Raw genomic sequence first — 16,644 nt, 5'->3', positions numbered from 1 at the left:
TGGTGCAGGGTGCAGGCAGCAGAAACAAGGAAAACAACCCCAGCACCAACCAGTATGTCTAGACAGACTGCCAGGGAAGAGGAAGTGTAATTTCAGTGAGGAGAAGACTGACATCCTGATCACAGAGGTAACAGAGCACCCACACAAGATCTTTGTCACCTTAGTTGCCACTAGGGAAGAAAGAGGAAATTTGGCAGTACATCGTGGAGAAGAACAACAGTATGGGACAAGCAAAGAGAACTGTCACCAAGTGCAAGATTCACTAGCATGAGTATAAGCACTGAATGAAGGAGAAACTGGGCAACAACCTAAAGACAACAATGCAAACCGGAAGAGGGAACCCAGAACCTCAGGAGAAGCTGGATGCCTTGGAGAAGCATGTGGCAGATATCATCCCAGATGAGTTGGTGGCTGGAATACCAGGACATGACAGTGTAGAACATGAGGAACAACTACAGCCACAGGGTAAATATTAACACATGTGGGCAAAAAGGTCATGTTGTGCAGGGCAGCTAGTTATGTCCCAGCGATCCACTAAGCTGTGTGCAGGGCACTGAGTAGGAATCAGGATCATGTCCTGTTAAATGGCTCAGAAATGTCCATAACACTGCCCAGTTACATGTTGCACATCTTAGTCCAGCTCTGTCACAATCCTCCATTCCATGTGTGATGTGCAGCACAGGTCCAGGTCCACTTTTATATACTGGCACATGTAGTTGAAAGCATAACATGAGTCACCAGAACTACAAGTCCCACAATACAAAGTAAAAAACATAAGGACCTATTCACAAGGTAGGTGGTGCAGGACAGCGCTGCAAGTCACCCTGCTGAACTGCTCTGTCCCACATGGATAGGGGAGGAATGGGCTGTACCTACAAGATACAGCCCTTTAATGTGCTCTCCCCATGAGCCGGCGCATACTGGGCTGCCTAGTGCTGACACAAACACACTTGCACCATGTCGCAAGGATGCCTACATTGCAGACAGGATTTTCTCTGTACAGGAAGGGACATCTTCCTGCACTAAAACAATCCTGCAAGGCTTTTTCTTCTTTCTCTATGTGCACCATTTTGCAATACACATAGACAAAACACATAGACAGAGGAAACATCAAGGAGAAATAACAATATTTCTCCTTGTTACATCAGCTCTGGGGAGGCATCTGATTGTGATGTATTCCCATATTTACATATCCTTGTAAATCATTAAATGCATCAAAACCCATGGGAGTTGCATGGGAAAACCCACTCAAACGCCCATGGTAATGCCCCCCGACGCAGAGTTTAGCAACTCAGTGAATTGTGCAGCTTTGCCTTACTCCATATCTTTAACACCATGAAAATCCACTCAAAGTGGCTTTGCATGGCATTGCAAGTATGGTTCTGAAGCCTGCTCCGCCAGTGTGTCACAAAATTGACACATTGGCGGTTCAAGGTGCATGCAAATATGCCCCATGGACTGGAACAACACATCATGCATGGACATTTGAACCCTACACATCCTGATGGTGACATTGCAGGCCACCTCACACTATGAGGTCACTGCGTCTTACTTGGACCTATGCCCACAAATCTGCACTGTTAAGCAAACAAATCACGTGGAGTTATTAGAGGAGAAACAGCTTACATGAAAGATGAGTCAGGTGTGGGGCATGTGAACTTTCAACACATAGGAATATGTAAAGAGGCACATGTATATTAACTGGCATGACAATACAGAGCACAGAGCTGTCCTGACGTGTGGGGTGAGACCACACAGGTGTCAGTTACCATGGTAGGGACCACCAGAACTCACACCATGTACTAAATCTGACTGTGTCAGGGTTAATGCAAGTGATGCACACCAGAGGGCCATGTGTGTTGAAACAAAGGAGGATGTGGTGTGTGGCCCGGGTTGGCACATGGTTGTGGAGTGCATTGTAAGTGCTGGTAGAGTAGGCCGAACTGCCACTGTGTCTGAATGGGGAGACATTGCATGGGAGATCAGAATGAATATCTGTTCTGCAAGGTAGCCTAATACACATGCGCTGCTATGTCTGACAGTGTCACACTAGTGTTGCATCTGGGAAGGGATGATAGAGAAGACCCGATTTTGGTACCACACCCTCATGTGATGAGGGCTTGGGTGAAGATGTAGCATGTGTCAAGGAGGGAGTCTGAAGAGAAATTGTCTAACCATGCCACATAAGTCTTAGTTGGAAGATGTGAAATAGAGATCAGTCAAAGGACAGGAAAAACAAAGGGCAGGAGTCAGACATGGTTGGAGGCTTAGGTGGATGGGCCCTGTTATGTTGCAAACCTGGCTAATACATGTCACCTATTCCAGCACTACTGCCAGGTGGGGTACAGATTGAACCATAACCCCAAATAACAGCCATCCATGTCGGTCTATTGGGTATTGTCACACATATTGTTGTTGTAAGCACATGAGAATAAATGTGTGATCTGGGTTATATCACTGTGTGCCATTGAGTTGAGTCAGTGGCACAAAATGTGGTGTGGCAGAGGAGGCATGTACATGTTTGAGTGGGCCTGAATCAAAGGAAGTGAAATAATATGCAGATACCCAAGTCTGGCATTTATCAACTGCGGTGCATGTTGCTAGCAACCTACTTAGTGTGACAGGCCCCATCCCCTTAGATTTGGTACACTGTGCCCACTGTCCACAAAGATGAAGCCAAATGTGCATCTAATCAAATCAAATGAGTAGCCACAAATAGGAAATACATGATAAGTTCATGCCCTCACACATTCCTGCAGTGTAGCAGGGTTTGTTGGTTTGTAGAGTTGTACAGGATATATGTTGCAAAATCAACCCTTGGCCAAATGAATGAACAATGTGCATACAAGACAGCACTTCAAGGTAGAGTGCTATAGTGTACAGTGTGAAAGACAGATGGCAGGATTATAACTAATTCATGTCCAGACCCACAACATCTGTACAGTAGCAGTAGGCTGAATACTGATACCTCCATGTAACAGACATCCTACACATCAATGTTGTATTGAAAGTCAAATATTAGCAAGACAAATAGTCATTTAGATTACTCATGTCAACATCTAACATAGAACACCATTAACATTTCTCTATCTCATTGCAGAGTTTGTACCTGTACCTCCTGACCAGCTGCCTGTCATGGATGATGATCTGGCTGAGGAGGACAGCCTGCCAATCATTGACCAAGACACCCTCTGCCAAGTCCTGGCCTCCTTTGATAGACCATCTCCGGTTTGCAGGAAAGGCTGACAGTGTTGCAGGGTCTCCAGAGGATCCACCCATCACCCCAAAACACCACCAGCCTGCCCTCCCCCAGCCTGGACCACCAAGTTGAATTCCAATGCCGTGTGGTAGGAGTCCAGTAGGAGATGCATGTTCTGGTGCAGGTAGGGATGGAGACCATGGCGTGCACCCAGAGGCAGTCTGTAGGTGCCTCAGTCACAATAAGGACACCTTTGCTGCTATGAGAGGTACCTACCCTCTGCTGAATGGACTCAAACAGTCCCTGGCTGACAACACTGGTGTTATGAGGCAGAGGAACAAACAGCTGCCCTGCCAAAGTGGCAGCAGTGAGGTTGCCAAACAGCTGGGGGTGATCCACATTACATCCTGGAGACCATGGAGTAGAAGTAGGACCGCAGGACACATACATCACAACAATGGGTACCTACCACCGCAAAGTTGGTGCTGTGCTGGCAAACCAACATGCCCTCCATAGTGCAGTGCTGCCTCACTTGCTGGCACAGAGAAATAATGCTATGGGCAAGGGCTCAACATCTTCAACCCCTGATGTGTCTGTGCCTCCATCACGTCTGGCACCTAAAATACCCCCCTCACCAGAAGCACCAGTCACATCAGAGGAGGAAGATGTGGACTTCACCTCTTTCCAACATAAATCTACTCTCTGAGGCAAATTGACAGTGTCTCCTTTGCCCAGTAGTGATTACCATGCCAGCGTACTTCCCAACTAGTACTGTCCTCAATTAGCTGCCCCACCAGTTGATCTCACCCATTTGTGAACCGTCAATGTTGCCTTTCTTCCGTATTAGCAATTTGTTCCTCCTCTTCCTCTTGCAGCATATCTCCCATGGACTTTGTCTGAACATCTAATGGCTCAAAGAAATAGTTTGGGTTGGTGCCGAAAGAATTATGCCAGTGATCCTAATCATTTTTGTGCATGGAAATAAATGCACTGAGTTCAACCTGTTTGTGGTATGTCTGTTGGTGTATGGACTAAGTAGAACATGATGGATTTTGTGAGCCTAGGGCACCAGCTATTCCACAAATGGACAAAGCTACACAGGCCGAGGTATTTGTGTTTGGTGAACCCTACGTGTACTAAGACTAGCGAGTAGTTACTCAAGGTCACAGACAAGAAGTGCAGCAAGTAGCATGCAGTCAATGTTAATGGTGAATGACGTCATAGCACTGGTGGGAAGCACATCCATGGATACTAGTCAGCAAACAACACTGTTGTGACAAGCACATGAGGCAAGGGTGAGTGTGTAGGGGGGCAGCATCAATGTTTGGCCCAAAATATCCTTTATTAGTGGTAATAGTTGATATCACCATCACTCCAATGCATGTTGCATGTCTTGCACACACAGTACAACAGTATGTGAATACCGGTTTCAACCTGCCTATCCATTCACAGCAAGAGTGCCACTTACCAGGCTCAACTATGTTTGTAGATCTCTCAAGTCATTTCCATGCCCAACTTGAGAGGTTCCTCTCCATAGGTCTTTCAGCCAGTCACATATGTCTAGAAACACTGCTAGCAAATCCTACTGCATGTAGTAGTAATACTTAATTTGGTTATCCAGCAACCATCAAAGTACAATGAATAGTTAAATATACAATTTTACGTTTCGCTATGTTCCTAAAATTCCTAAATATGTATACATTCCTTGTTACAATCTATAAAACAACTGAAATAATCATACAACAAATAATAGGAGTAAAACATAATATACAATAATTAAGAAACAATCACTGAAAACAACTGTGTTGTTTATACCCAATGTCCATCAAACATATGCTGAATGAAAAGACAATTGGTGTTGTAGTGTCACTTTTCAAAATTCTCAAAGCTACTAAATATCCAGATACCCAAAGATTCAGACAGATTGGGTGTATCCACCTACAGCGTGGCCACCAATATTTTGGGCAAAAAACCATACATGCGTTTCTGTCTTGGTATCTAGTCCACATGTAGGGTCGACAAATGAACCCCTATCCTAACCCCGTTTGCTAGTATAGGATCTCAGCTGTAATTAACCTACCCTGAAGCAAACATACAACCTCTTGGTAAGTGTGGGAAGTGATCAGATAAAAAAAACATTGAAAACATGGGAACATTTTTAACTCCAAATACTTGCACGTCAGATGACCATTATCCCCATTTAATACATACTGATCATATGTATGTGCCCAATAGTGAGACTTAAAGACTCTGAAATTAGCTCTAGGGAGGGAATTTGGCTGAGCCCAAATTTTCCTGAGGCACAGTCTATGTAACCAATCAGAGACAAATTTCACTCAAGGTATACTCTTGACATTGGTAGTATTAATCAAATCTCTAAGAGATTCTCTATAGTAAGTCCACTCATAAGTAGACCAGAGGAGAACCCAATACACCATTGGTTTTAATACGGCCAGATCTGTTATTCTCCTTAAATCAAGGTAAAAAAAGAGTGGAACTAAGAGAGAACTAATTGGTATTGAAAGCAGTTTTCTTACACATTAGTTCCCAGCAATAGCCAAGCAATTAAGGTCACTGTAGTCCCATACCTCAGCACCAAAGAGCGCAGCATTTTGGGCCTTAGCTCGATAAACATCTAGGGCTGAAGATACCGATCAAGAGTTGGTTTTCTTATACAGCCTAACAATAGCATTAGATCTATGTTCAATAGTGAAAGAGATCGTGGTAAGCTGAGGTGACCATTTAAATTTGTCGGTTAGTTTGACTCCTAGATAATCACAATTATTAACCCTCTCCAGGACTACACTACCAACCTGAATTGTTCTGTTTTTTGCTATTCCTGGACCAAAAACCATATATTTTGTTTTTCCAGCATTCAGCTCCAGTCCTCTGGTTGAGCAAAAGCTCATAAATTTATCGATAAGAAGCTGTAACCCCATAACTGTTCTTCGAATGAATAGCAAGTCATCTGTGAACAGGAAATACTATATCTACTGCATGTACTTAACACAATCTAAGAAGATTTGATAACTCCTACACAGTAAATCATGAATTAGACTTGTGCGTATTAAACATTGATATTTATTGTAGAAATATAACTCCTTAAACTACCTAAAATGCACTCACTTACTTATCTAACTTAAACTACGCCTAAACTAAATTATGGAACCTAAACAGCACTACTTTATCATAAAAACTAACTAAACTTACCTTAGCTTAACTTATTTTACTCTACACATATAACACAACAGACATGTTCAGCATCAATCCCCATCCCCTAAATACACATCTTCACACAATAACAATATAAACCCACCTACACAGAAACTATCTAAACATAGAAAGGTAAACAAATATATATTTTTTGTATTTTAAGTTTCATTTATTGTATTAAAACACATATCCTAAACATCACCCCCACTAAATATCCTACACACCCAAATACCCAACTAAGACCCAACCCCACCTAAATATTTTAAAAACTACTAAACCTAGCCTAACTTATACCTACACTAACTATGTCTAAACTATGCTATAAAAAGTCTAAGTAACATACATCTTAAAACATGTCGAAGGGCAGAAAGGGTCCCTGTGGCCTACATTTGCTTCCCTATGTGGTCCACACACTGCTGCAGTGTTTGCACAAGATGGATTAATGTGTCCACTCTGTGTTCGAGACCTGACTCACGGAGCTTCAGATCTGACAGGTCCTTCATGGCCAGCTGTTTGAATTAGGAAGCATGTCCAGTGGTTAGGACCTGGGGCTGTGGTGGTCCTACGGGCAGACTGGTGGATATACTGGCTGCTGCAAATGATGGACTTCCCTGGCTGGCTGATCACAGCTTGCTGGTCCCTGTGGTGTTATTTTCCAAGTGCCGGCTGCCTTCTCCTCAAATAATTATATTGGCATTCTGCTGTATGCCTTTTCTACTTTGTGGATGTGCCCGTAATGCTCCAGATGGATGAGGTGGTTCTTCCGCTGCTCAGGTGTCATGTTGTCTGTTAGAGCAGAATAAAAATGTATCAGACAAGGCTTAACTAGGAAGTGTGTCAATCATCATAGTGCTTCATCTAGTTTCAAACATTGCATGTGACATCTCTAAAACTCAAACTTCACCTTAAAATATAAATTGACCATCCATCAAAAAAACATTTACTTCTCCTAATGTAACAAGGCCAAAGTACACAGGTGTTGGTAATGTTGGCAATTGCAATTGCAATGCATAGCCAGATCTAGGTATTACCATGGCAGTGCAGAGAATGATTAGGAACAATGCTCAAGGCATGGTGCAGATGTCCCTAGTAATGAATCATTTGGGGTCCATCTGCAGCCTGCAACAGGCTTGATTCCATGGCCATTAACCTATGCAAAATGAGCAAGCCTGGCACGTACATCTATTGTGACTCAATACTGTAATAGCATGTGTCACTGTACGTAACCTAGTGTCTGCCCTAGATGTCAGCAGTTAATGTCACCTTGCTGCATATCACCGTTCAGTATATCCATGTGAAGAGTGTAAGTATTCATGTTGTACATCTCATATGCAGTCACATCTTGTGATGCAACTAGCAAGTGTTAGCCAAACTGTAATTCTGGGAGATATTTTTGTTACAAGCCGTTGTAGGTAATGCCACCAGAGGGTGGATTTTGTAAAGGAATCTCAGATGACAACAAAGTGCAGACATGCCTTTGATCAAATACACGTTGGCATTCTGGTAATAAGACAGTGTAAAAGTATGACAATGTAGCCAATATAGAAAATGGGGCATTAGATGACATGAGTGATGCTTTTAACTGCATTACCATGCGTGGATTGCTGACATCTGGGCCAGCTATCCTTACCTATTATGTCTTGACTGATGTGTGAATCCTCCCATCCTGTTTGGACTTGCCATACAAAATGTACATAGAATGCAATGTGGACAACTACAGCAGCAATGTGCAACTGACATGCATTTGGTTCACCATCTCAAGCCATGTTCACCTATAAATCCTCTACCATATATTTTAACAGACTACGCATTTTGGTCATGGCATCTCTGTTACCCCATTTCTCATGAGGCCTGCATAGATAGGCCATACATTCACCTTGACATTAGCCACGAACTTGTGTACATGCAACTTTGACCTATTTCATTGATGATGTACCATGTCTCGAACAAATTATTTCATTGGAATTAGGATACCCATTGAACATTTCCTTGTATCTACAATCTAACATCACACAGAATACTTGCATACTCACTGATAGGATCTGGATCCTTGAAGCTCTCCACCTCATCCATAGTGTAGGGTTCGGGTTCATCTATAAGACATAGGGGTGATTCTAACCTTGGCGGGCGGCGGAGGCCGCCCGCCAAAGTTCCCCCAACAGAATACCACTACGCGGTCAGAAGACCACTGCGGTTATTCTGTGTTTCCCGCTGGGCTGGCGGGCGACCGCCAGAAGGCCGCCCGCCAGCCCAGCGGGAAACCCCTTCCCACGAGGAAGCCGGCTCCGAATGGAGCCGGCGGAGTGGGAAGGGTGCGACGGGTGCAGTAGCACCCGTCGCGATTTTCAGTGTCTGCAATGCAGAAACTGAAAATCTTTTAGGGGCCCTCTTATGGGGGCCCCTGCAGTGCCCATGCCATTGGCATGGGCACTGCAGGGGCCCCCAGGGGCCCCAGGACACCCCTCACGCATCCTGTTCCTGGCGGAACAGGATGGCGGTGAGGGGGTCGGAATCCCCATGGCGGCGCAGCAAGCTGCGCCGCGATGGAGGATTCCTCAGGGCAGCGGAAAAACGGCGGGAGACCGCCGGTTTTCCGTTTCTGACCGCGGCTGTACTGCCGCGGTCAGAATGCCCTTGGGAGCACCGCCAGCCTGTTGGCGGTGCTCCCGCCGTCCCCGGGCCTGGCGGTCAATGACCGCCAGGGTCGGAATGACCGCCATAATGTGGTACGTCGTGCTGTGAATGTAGATCACATACACAGTGGACATAAGAAGCACAGTACATTGAATTAGCAATGTCTATGTAAGTCTGCACATTGAACATGAAGCATATGGCACAGTTGACATGGCTTAATGATACACATAGGTAAGGCAGGTTGACGTGTTCACAGATATGATGTGCCTAATTGGGAATCAGGTGCACAGAGTGTGCACCAAATACAAATATATAATTCCTTATAAAATGGTGCAAGGGTGCCTGACTTTCATGGGTCTGTGACCCTAATGATTTGACATACAACTCTCTGAAAGGTATTACATTAGCTGTGCTTTTCTCATATCTAAACATGTCCTTGATAATGCTTCACACATCAAACAGTAGCCATGCGTGTTCCTTGCCTTCACTGAGCTCAGTACATGTCAATGCTGCACAGTAAATAAACATTGTTTATCCATGCCCTGCACAGGCACAATGAGGAATTGGGAGCATCTGTACACCGACATGTATGAGAAAATTTTAGGTGTGCCCTAAACAGCTTGTCATATATTTTGACATAGTTACATGTGAGTGGCTTTACCTGTGACATACATTGGGTCTCATTTACAAGAGGCTCTGAAGCGTAACTTTTTAATGACAATCCAGAGGTGCAGGCCTCTCAATCATATCTATGAGGTGATGCAAAGCCACCCTGCAGGACTTCATAGATATGGAGTAATGCAAGGCAGCACAAAGCACTGCCTTGCCTTACTATACTTCAAGGAGGTGTTCCATGGGCATTGCAGTGGCTTGTCCCATGTAACACTCATGAGTTTTGACACATTCCCAGATCCACAGGAATCTGTAAAGTGGGGAAGGCGTTATAACCATGTGCCCCCCCAAGAGAGGCATAACAAGGAGAAGTAACTTTATTTCTCATTCTTTCCCTATTGGTATGTGTGTTGCATTCTGCAATAACAATAAACAACCTAAGGTCCCCCAACTACCCCTAACAATACCAAACCATCAAAAGACAGACACCTGACAATACACTGGGCTAAACAATACAAATTACAAATTCAATATACTAAACAGACTTTTGGGATACAACAGGGACAGCACAGAGAAAAACATGGCCACAAACATCTCTCTAGCAAAAACAAGACACAATCTCCAGCCACCACAGACAAAAAGACTGTAAGGGAAAATGAAAGTTACTTTACACTTCCTGGTCTGAAGCATTGGCAAAGCCACTGCATCATTTCCCAGGAAGATGTGTGACTTTTTTACCATATGTGTCTTTTTTTAACTTGTCCATGGCAAAATAGGTAATGATCGTGACAACGCACCATGCTGTATTTTTTATGCATCAGCTTGGATGCATGACATCCAGATGATGCAACAGGTGCAATGGTTCACACATTATGCTAATGCATATGTTTAAATTGATGCAATGGGCCTAAAGTGTGTTCCACAGAGTAGTGTATTGTGCAATGCATGTAAACAATTCCAGGGGTCAGTGTATTGCTTGTGAATATATGAGGTGACAAGCTTGATGTTTTGAAATGTGTTGCATTTGTATGTTAGTAGTAGTACAAAATCTTTATTCGACTTTCACCAAGTCATAAAAGACATAACAATCATAAAAAGATCTCCAGTTATGGTACATACATTTCAATATACAATAAAAAGTCAAGTAGATAAAAACAAATAAAAAAGTGATAAAAACACACAGCAATAAAAGAGATCTATTACAGTAGATTATATTTCGGTTGCGTCCCCCATGGTTTTCCTTATCTTTAATACAGAACATAAAAAATTAGCTAAGATCCCACATGTCTCTAAAGAAGATAGTGACTGGAGACAGGCGTAGGCTGTGCGACATTGGGGGAGATTGATTTTCCTTAGAAGTGGAACAACTAGGCGCTTCCTCTGGTAGGCGTAGAAATCGCAAAATAAAACCACATGGATTGTGGATTGCGGTGTTTTTGCATCACAAGGGCATGGTTTTAACAAGGTGGACCAATCGTTCATAGTTGGGAATGAAACTAGGCGGTGAAACGTATCTAGTCTAAGTCTAGTGAGAACATAACGGTGGCGAGGGAGTACCATATTTGTCAAGTAAGGCTGCATGCCCTCAGCCGTCAAAATTATTTGGTTGTGAATGACTGAAGTTTTTTTGGATTCCACACCCCAACGTATGTCTTCTAGATGTTTTAATGCCAGTTTACTCAGGTCCTTCCTAGATATCTTCTGCAACGAGACAGGGTTTGTATAATAGTCTTTATTGCCCAATTTTCCAAAAAAGGTCATGATGTATTTTAGCCATGGTACCCTTGATGAGTATAATGACTTCGTACAGTCGGACAGGATGGCCTTATTAAAACTAGTGTGTTCCGAGGTCCAGACTTTATGCCATAATAACAATGGCTGAATCTTTATCAAGTCTGCAATATAGGGAACCCCAAGTTCCGAGTGTGTGACGTACGATAAAGTGCCTTTTGGTACCCTCAACAAGTGTCGTAGGAAATCATTTTCCACAGTCTGGACTAGATCACAGTTTGTATGGCCCCAAATTCCTGCCCCATATGTAACAGCTGGAATACACTTGGCTTTATAGATCTTTACCATATTAGGTGGTGTGATCCCCCCAAGCCTTTTGGAGAAGAGTCGTAGTGCCATTGTTGTTTTGATCAGGTGCACTCTCTTCGTCTTCCTGCAGTTGGCCCAAGAACCCAGCTTATCAAGTGTTATGCCCAAGTATGAAAAGGTTTGCACGATTTTGACCTTGCTATCTGCAATAGTGATGTTGTACAACTTGCCGCGCTTCCCCCCACAGTTCATGATAAAAGTTTTGGAGCGGTTGACAGTGAGTCCCAGCTGTGTCATGTATGTAATGCAGGTTGTTAGGAGTTTCTGGAGAGCTATTGGGGTCCTGGCCATTAGTACTGCATTGTCTGCATAAAGTAATGCCGGAACAGGTCGTTTATCTATTTGGGGTAGATCGTTACACCTAGTGGCCCGTTCATTGTCTAAATTGTTTATGTACATAGAAAACAGGAACGGAGCAAGAACGCAGCCTTGGCGCACTCCTCTATGTAGACCAAAGGGGCGAGTACATTCCCCTTTTAGGCCGTACCTCACTCTTGCTCTGCTCCCTGTGTACATTTCGCGAATAAATTGAATTAAGGCCGGTTCCACCCCCATGCTGTTTAAAATATCCCATAGTTTATCATGAATTACACAGTCAAAGGCTGATGATAAGTCAATAAAGGCCAGGTACAGGTTGCCTGATCTGATCTTGGTATACTTTGCAATAATGAGACTTAAATTTAGACTTTGTTCCACTGTTCCGATTCCTTTCCGGAATCCATACTGGACCGGGGATAAAACGTTCTTTTCCTCTGCCAATGTTTGCATCCTATTCAGAATTATTCTTCCTGCTAGTTTAGCTGTTGTGTCCAGCAGGGAGATTGGCCTGCAACAGGCTGGATTAAGGCGGTCACCCTTTTTATATATTGGGATTATGTTAGAATCTCTCCAAGATGGTAGGGGTCCGCATGTGCAGATAGCCCTCAAGTTCTGCGTCAGAACAGGCCCCCACAGCTCAATATTGGCCTTGAATATATTGATCGGAACACCATCAGGGCCTGGCGCTTTCCCTGATTTGCTTTCTATTATAGCTTCCTCTACCTCCTGAAGACTAAATTGGGGGGTAATGACTGGACGCGGACCTTCCTGTGCGTCATGGTCATGTGTATGGTCTAATGTATTACTCGTCAGTGAATATATATTAGAGAAGTGTGCTACCCAGTCTTCTTTGGAGATAGCAAGTTCCATCCTAGGAATGTCACTGTCCCCTAGCATGGGGGAGTTTATTGTCTGCCAGAAGAGTATATTATCTTTCTTGCGACTTGCTATATGGAGTGTTTCCCACAAGTTTGTTTTTATAGTCAATTTCCTTTCTTTTATTGCTGTCTTGTATTCCTGTCTGCATTTGCGTATGTCACTCGAGGACCTTTTTGGGGCATTTAGGGCCTTTTTCAGCCTCTTATGTGCTTGGGTGCAGTTATGGTCAAACCATCTGCGCGTCTTTTTATTCTCTACCTTAGTGCTTTTAATAGTGAGGGCTTCTTTTATAGTTTGCGTAATCATTGTAAATGCACTTAGACATTGCCCTGGATGTGGGTTCTCTCTTAGACAGTCTGCAAAAGCATTTTTACATTGGCGTATTACCTGTTTCAATAAAGAGTTGGGGTCTGTCTGGGCCCACTTCATAGTGTATCCATTGCGCGGGGCCAGTTAAATATCATCTACCAGTATAATACTATCTTCCCTAGCTACTGAAAGGGGAGATAGTAGGAGATTCATGCTCTGCGGGTAGTGATCACTAATTGCGATATCGTGCAAGGTATAGTTTGTAAGATAGTGGGTGAAGTGAGTGGACATTAGGACATAATCGATCACTGCATTTGCGCCCGTTCCGTTGTACGTTGGTTTGAACTGTGGATCGGCCAAAACGAATTCATTTACAAAGGATAGGTTGTAGGTTTGAGTCAGTAAATTCATTTCCTCTCCTTGAGTGTTATGAGAGAAGTGGAGGCTTGCACCTATACCTTCCGAGTCCCATCCACATATCTTATCTGAAAATTCTTCACACGGATGGATGTTAAAATCACCCCCCCATATCAATAGAATCTCTCGATTATTTTTACCGAATATTTTTTTTAAATCATTTTCCATTCCCACTAAGATATTGGAGAATTCTCCTGGAGCAGCATTATTATAGAAATTAATAATGACTAAGTGGGTCTTGTGATCCAGGTTACTCTCTATCAATTGGTAATATGGACTCGTAAATTGCATCTCTAAGTTCTGTAAGGGTAATTTGTTGGGAATATATGTGCACAGTCCCCCTTTGGGTCTACTATACCTTGACTGTTCGGCAGGAGTATGAAATGTTTTATAGCCATTTAAATGGACGGCAGTTAAAAGCCATGTCTCTTGTAGGCAAACACATGAATAGTCTACTATAAAATTGGCCCAGATCTCATTGTCTAGCTTATTGGCTAAGCCTGCAATATTCCAGAATAGTAAGACTATTTCCGGTTTCTGATAAAGGTACTGCTTAAAGTTGCAGTGCTGTTCCTTTGGGGAGGGAGGGGGGATATTGCTGTTAGTTAAGTTTAGTATACGTCTGGGATCATCGCCCTGGCTTAGATAAGGTAGACTCTCGTTTCTTACAGGAACCATAGTGTGTGAAGTGACTTCCTTATGCAAGTCCATCCCTGGTATGTGAATTGTATTAACTGCTCTTTCAGGGAGAGCTGGCTGTTTCGTATCCAGTCAATCTATGTTTTCCAGCGTTGGGAGGAGGAAAAATCTGTTGCGTGTTATAGATAAGTCTGGGCTAGATGAGGGTGCTACAGTTCGCTGTGGGTGGATGGAGTTATTCCCTGCTGGTCTTTGATAAAAATAGCCCAGGGGTAGTAGTGAGATTCCTTGTAGGGTAACTTGTCTGGCTCCTAAGTCATGGATAATTCTATTCACTAGGTTCGGTGAACCAAAAGAAAGGACCACACAATCTCCAGTTAACGCTTTCATGCTGTTCCCGATCCATGTAATTCTTCTGACCATTTTTATGTCTTCAAAAAGGGTCCTTACTGAGCCAGGGCCCATTCGGGTCCCGATCCAATTGAGGGCCTTGTTTCTCAAGGCCGACCATGTTTCAAGTTGTTGATCGTCTGTCGGTGGGACATTAGCCAAGACCACAACATATGGTGTGGCCTCCGGAGGGAGATGTAGCAAGTCACTAGGGAGGTAATGGGATTCAGGGGTTTGATCCTGCTAGTTGTATTTCTCCCTGGATTTGAATGGTGGTAGGTAGTCGCTGCCCTGTGCGTAGCACTACTTGCTATCTTACGAGGTATGGGTTTTAGGATTTTGATATCTGGGGAAGGATTATGTGGTGAAGTGGATGAAAAGGAGGGTTGGGTGGAAAGATACGGCGAGGGAGGTATTGATTGAGTTTGTAATTCAAACTGAGTATTAATGTTTCGGTGTGAACCGGTTGGCCTGTTATATGGAATAGGGTGTCTGTTGTTCTCACGTTCTGGGGGCCGCGATGTGCTTCTGGAGTCCTTGGTTTGAGAATGCATATGTTCCTGTTGTAAGGACTTTATTATTTCGAAACCTGCATCAAGCCTGGACTCCACCCCCTTTAGGCGCTCCGACATAGAGTCCAAGGTGGCTCCGATAGATAATTTTAATGAGTTCACTGTCTCGTGGAGATTTGTAAGGAGCGATCGAACAGTGTCTCCTGCTGAGGTTGGGGGTTTCTTCCGCGTTGATTTCCTTGAATATTTTTTAGTTGGGGTAGTTCTTAGGTCTGTTACTGCCATTATTTTTGCGTTCTTATCCACCAGGGTTACCTCTGGTTTTCTTGGTCGCTTGGCGACAGGGGATAGTTCATCCATGGAGTAGATTAGATTCGAAGAGTCTTTAACGCAGCCATTTGTAAGCCTTGCTCTTGAATGTCCATCCCCATGTTCGCTGGATGGGGAGTTGTGTTGCGATGGAGTGGACCCTAGTGATTCGTGGGAGCGCTCTTTAGATGATGACAATTTCCCTTCAACAGTAGCGATTTGCTTATCTATCATTCCCATCGCCCCAGAGATATATTTTAATATGGATGAGCTGTCTTTTAAATTTGGATTGTTTAGTTTTGAATGTTTCCTTTTACCCATGATTGTAATGTAATTTGTTTGATTAATTTAATGGCCGGAAACTCAGGGGGCTATATTTAGGTATAAAAAAACGATTTCCTTAGTGCTAAAATGTTTAAAACAAGGGAAAGTAGGCAGAGCACCAACACAGTACCTTCAGGCGGCCAGGCACTTGTAGGGAGTCTCGTCCCGAAGTCCAGAATGTTTTTTTTTAAAGATGTCAGGGGGGTGGCCCTGCCCTGCCTCTTCCTGGCAATGACGGGCAAGGACGGGCCTGCCCTTGGCCCGGGCTTTGCCCGGGCGCCGCCCACGCGCGTCCCGCGCGGCGGGAGCGCGAGGAAAGTTTAAAGGGCTCCTGCCCCTTTGATCAGGTGACCGCAGCAAACAACGCGCTTCCCGCGACGGCGGGAGCGCGAGGAAAGTTTAAAGGGCTCCTGCCCCTTTGATCAGGTGACCGCAGCAAACAACGCGCTTCCCGCAATGGCGGGAGCGCGAGGAAAGTTTAAAGGGCTCCTGCCCCTTTGATCAGGTGACCGCAGCAAACAACGCGCATTTGTATGTTGATAGTGCACATATGTGTGTGACAGTGCATTACTGGGATCCTATTACTCATAGGGTGCAATTTCTCTGTTTTGCTCCATGGTGCACGTTACAAGAGGTCCACAATGCACAAACAGAGAATGTGTGCCCTATTATGTTACATATGCTGCCAGCAGGGCAGCTGCAAACTTGTGCTGCCCTAGGGGCAGCGCATTCAAAGGTAAACCAGAGCGGCTGCTTTGAAGCCCCTCCTTTTTTCACTGAAAATGCACT

Source organism: Pleurodeles waltl, chromosome 3_1 (genome assembly GCF_031143425.1).
Source record: "Pleurodeles waltl isolate 20211129_DDA chromosome 3_1, aPleWal1.hap1.20221129, whole genome shotgun sequence".
NCBI classification, from domain to species: Eukaryota; Metazoa; Chordata; class Amphibia; order Caudata; family Salamandridae; genus Pleurodeles; species Pleurodeles waltl.
This window is presented reverse-complemented; position numbering follows the sequence as displayed.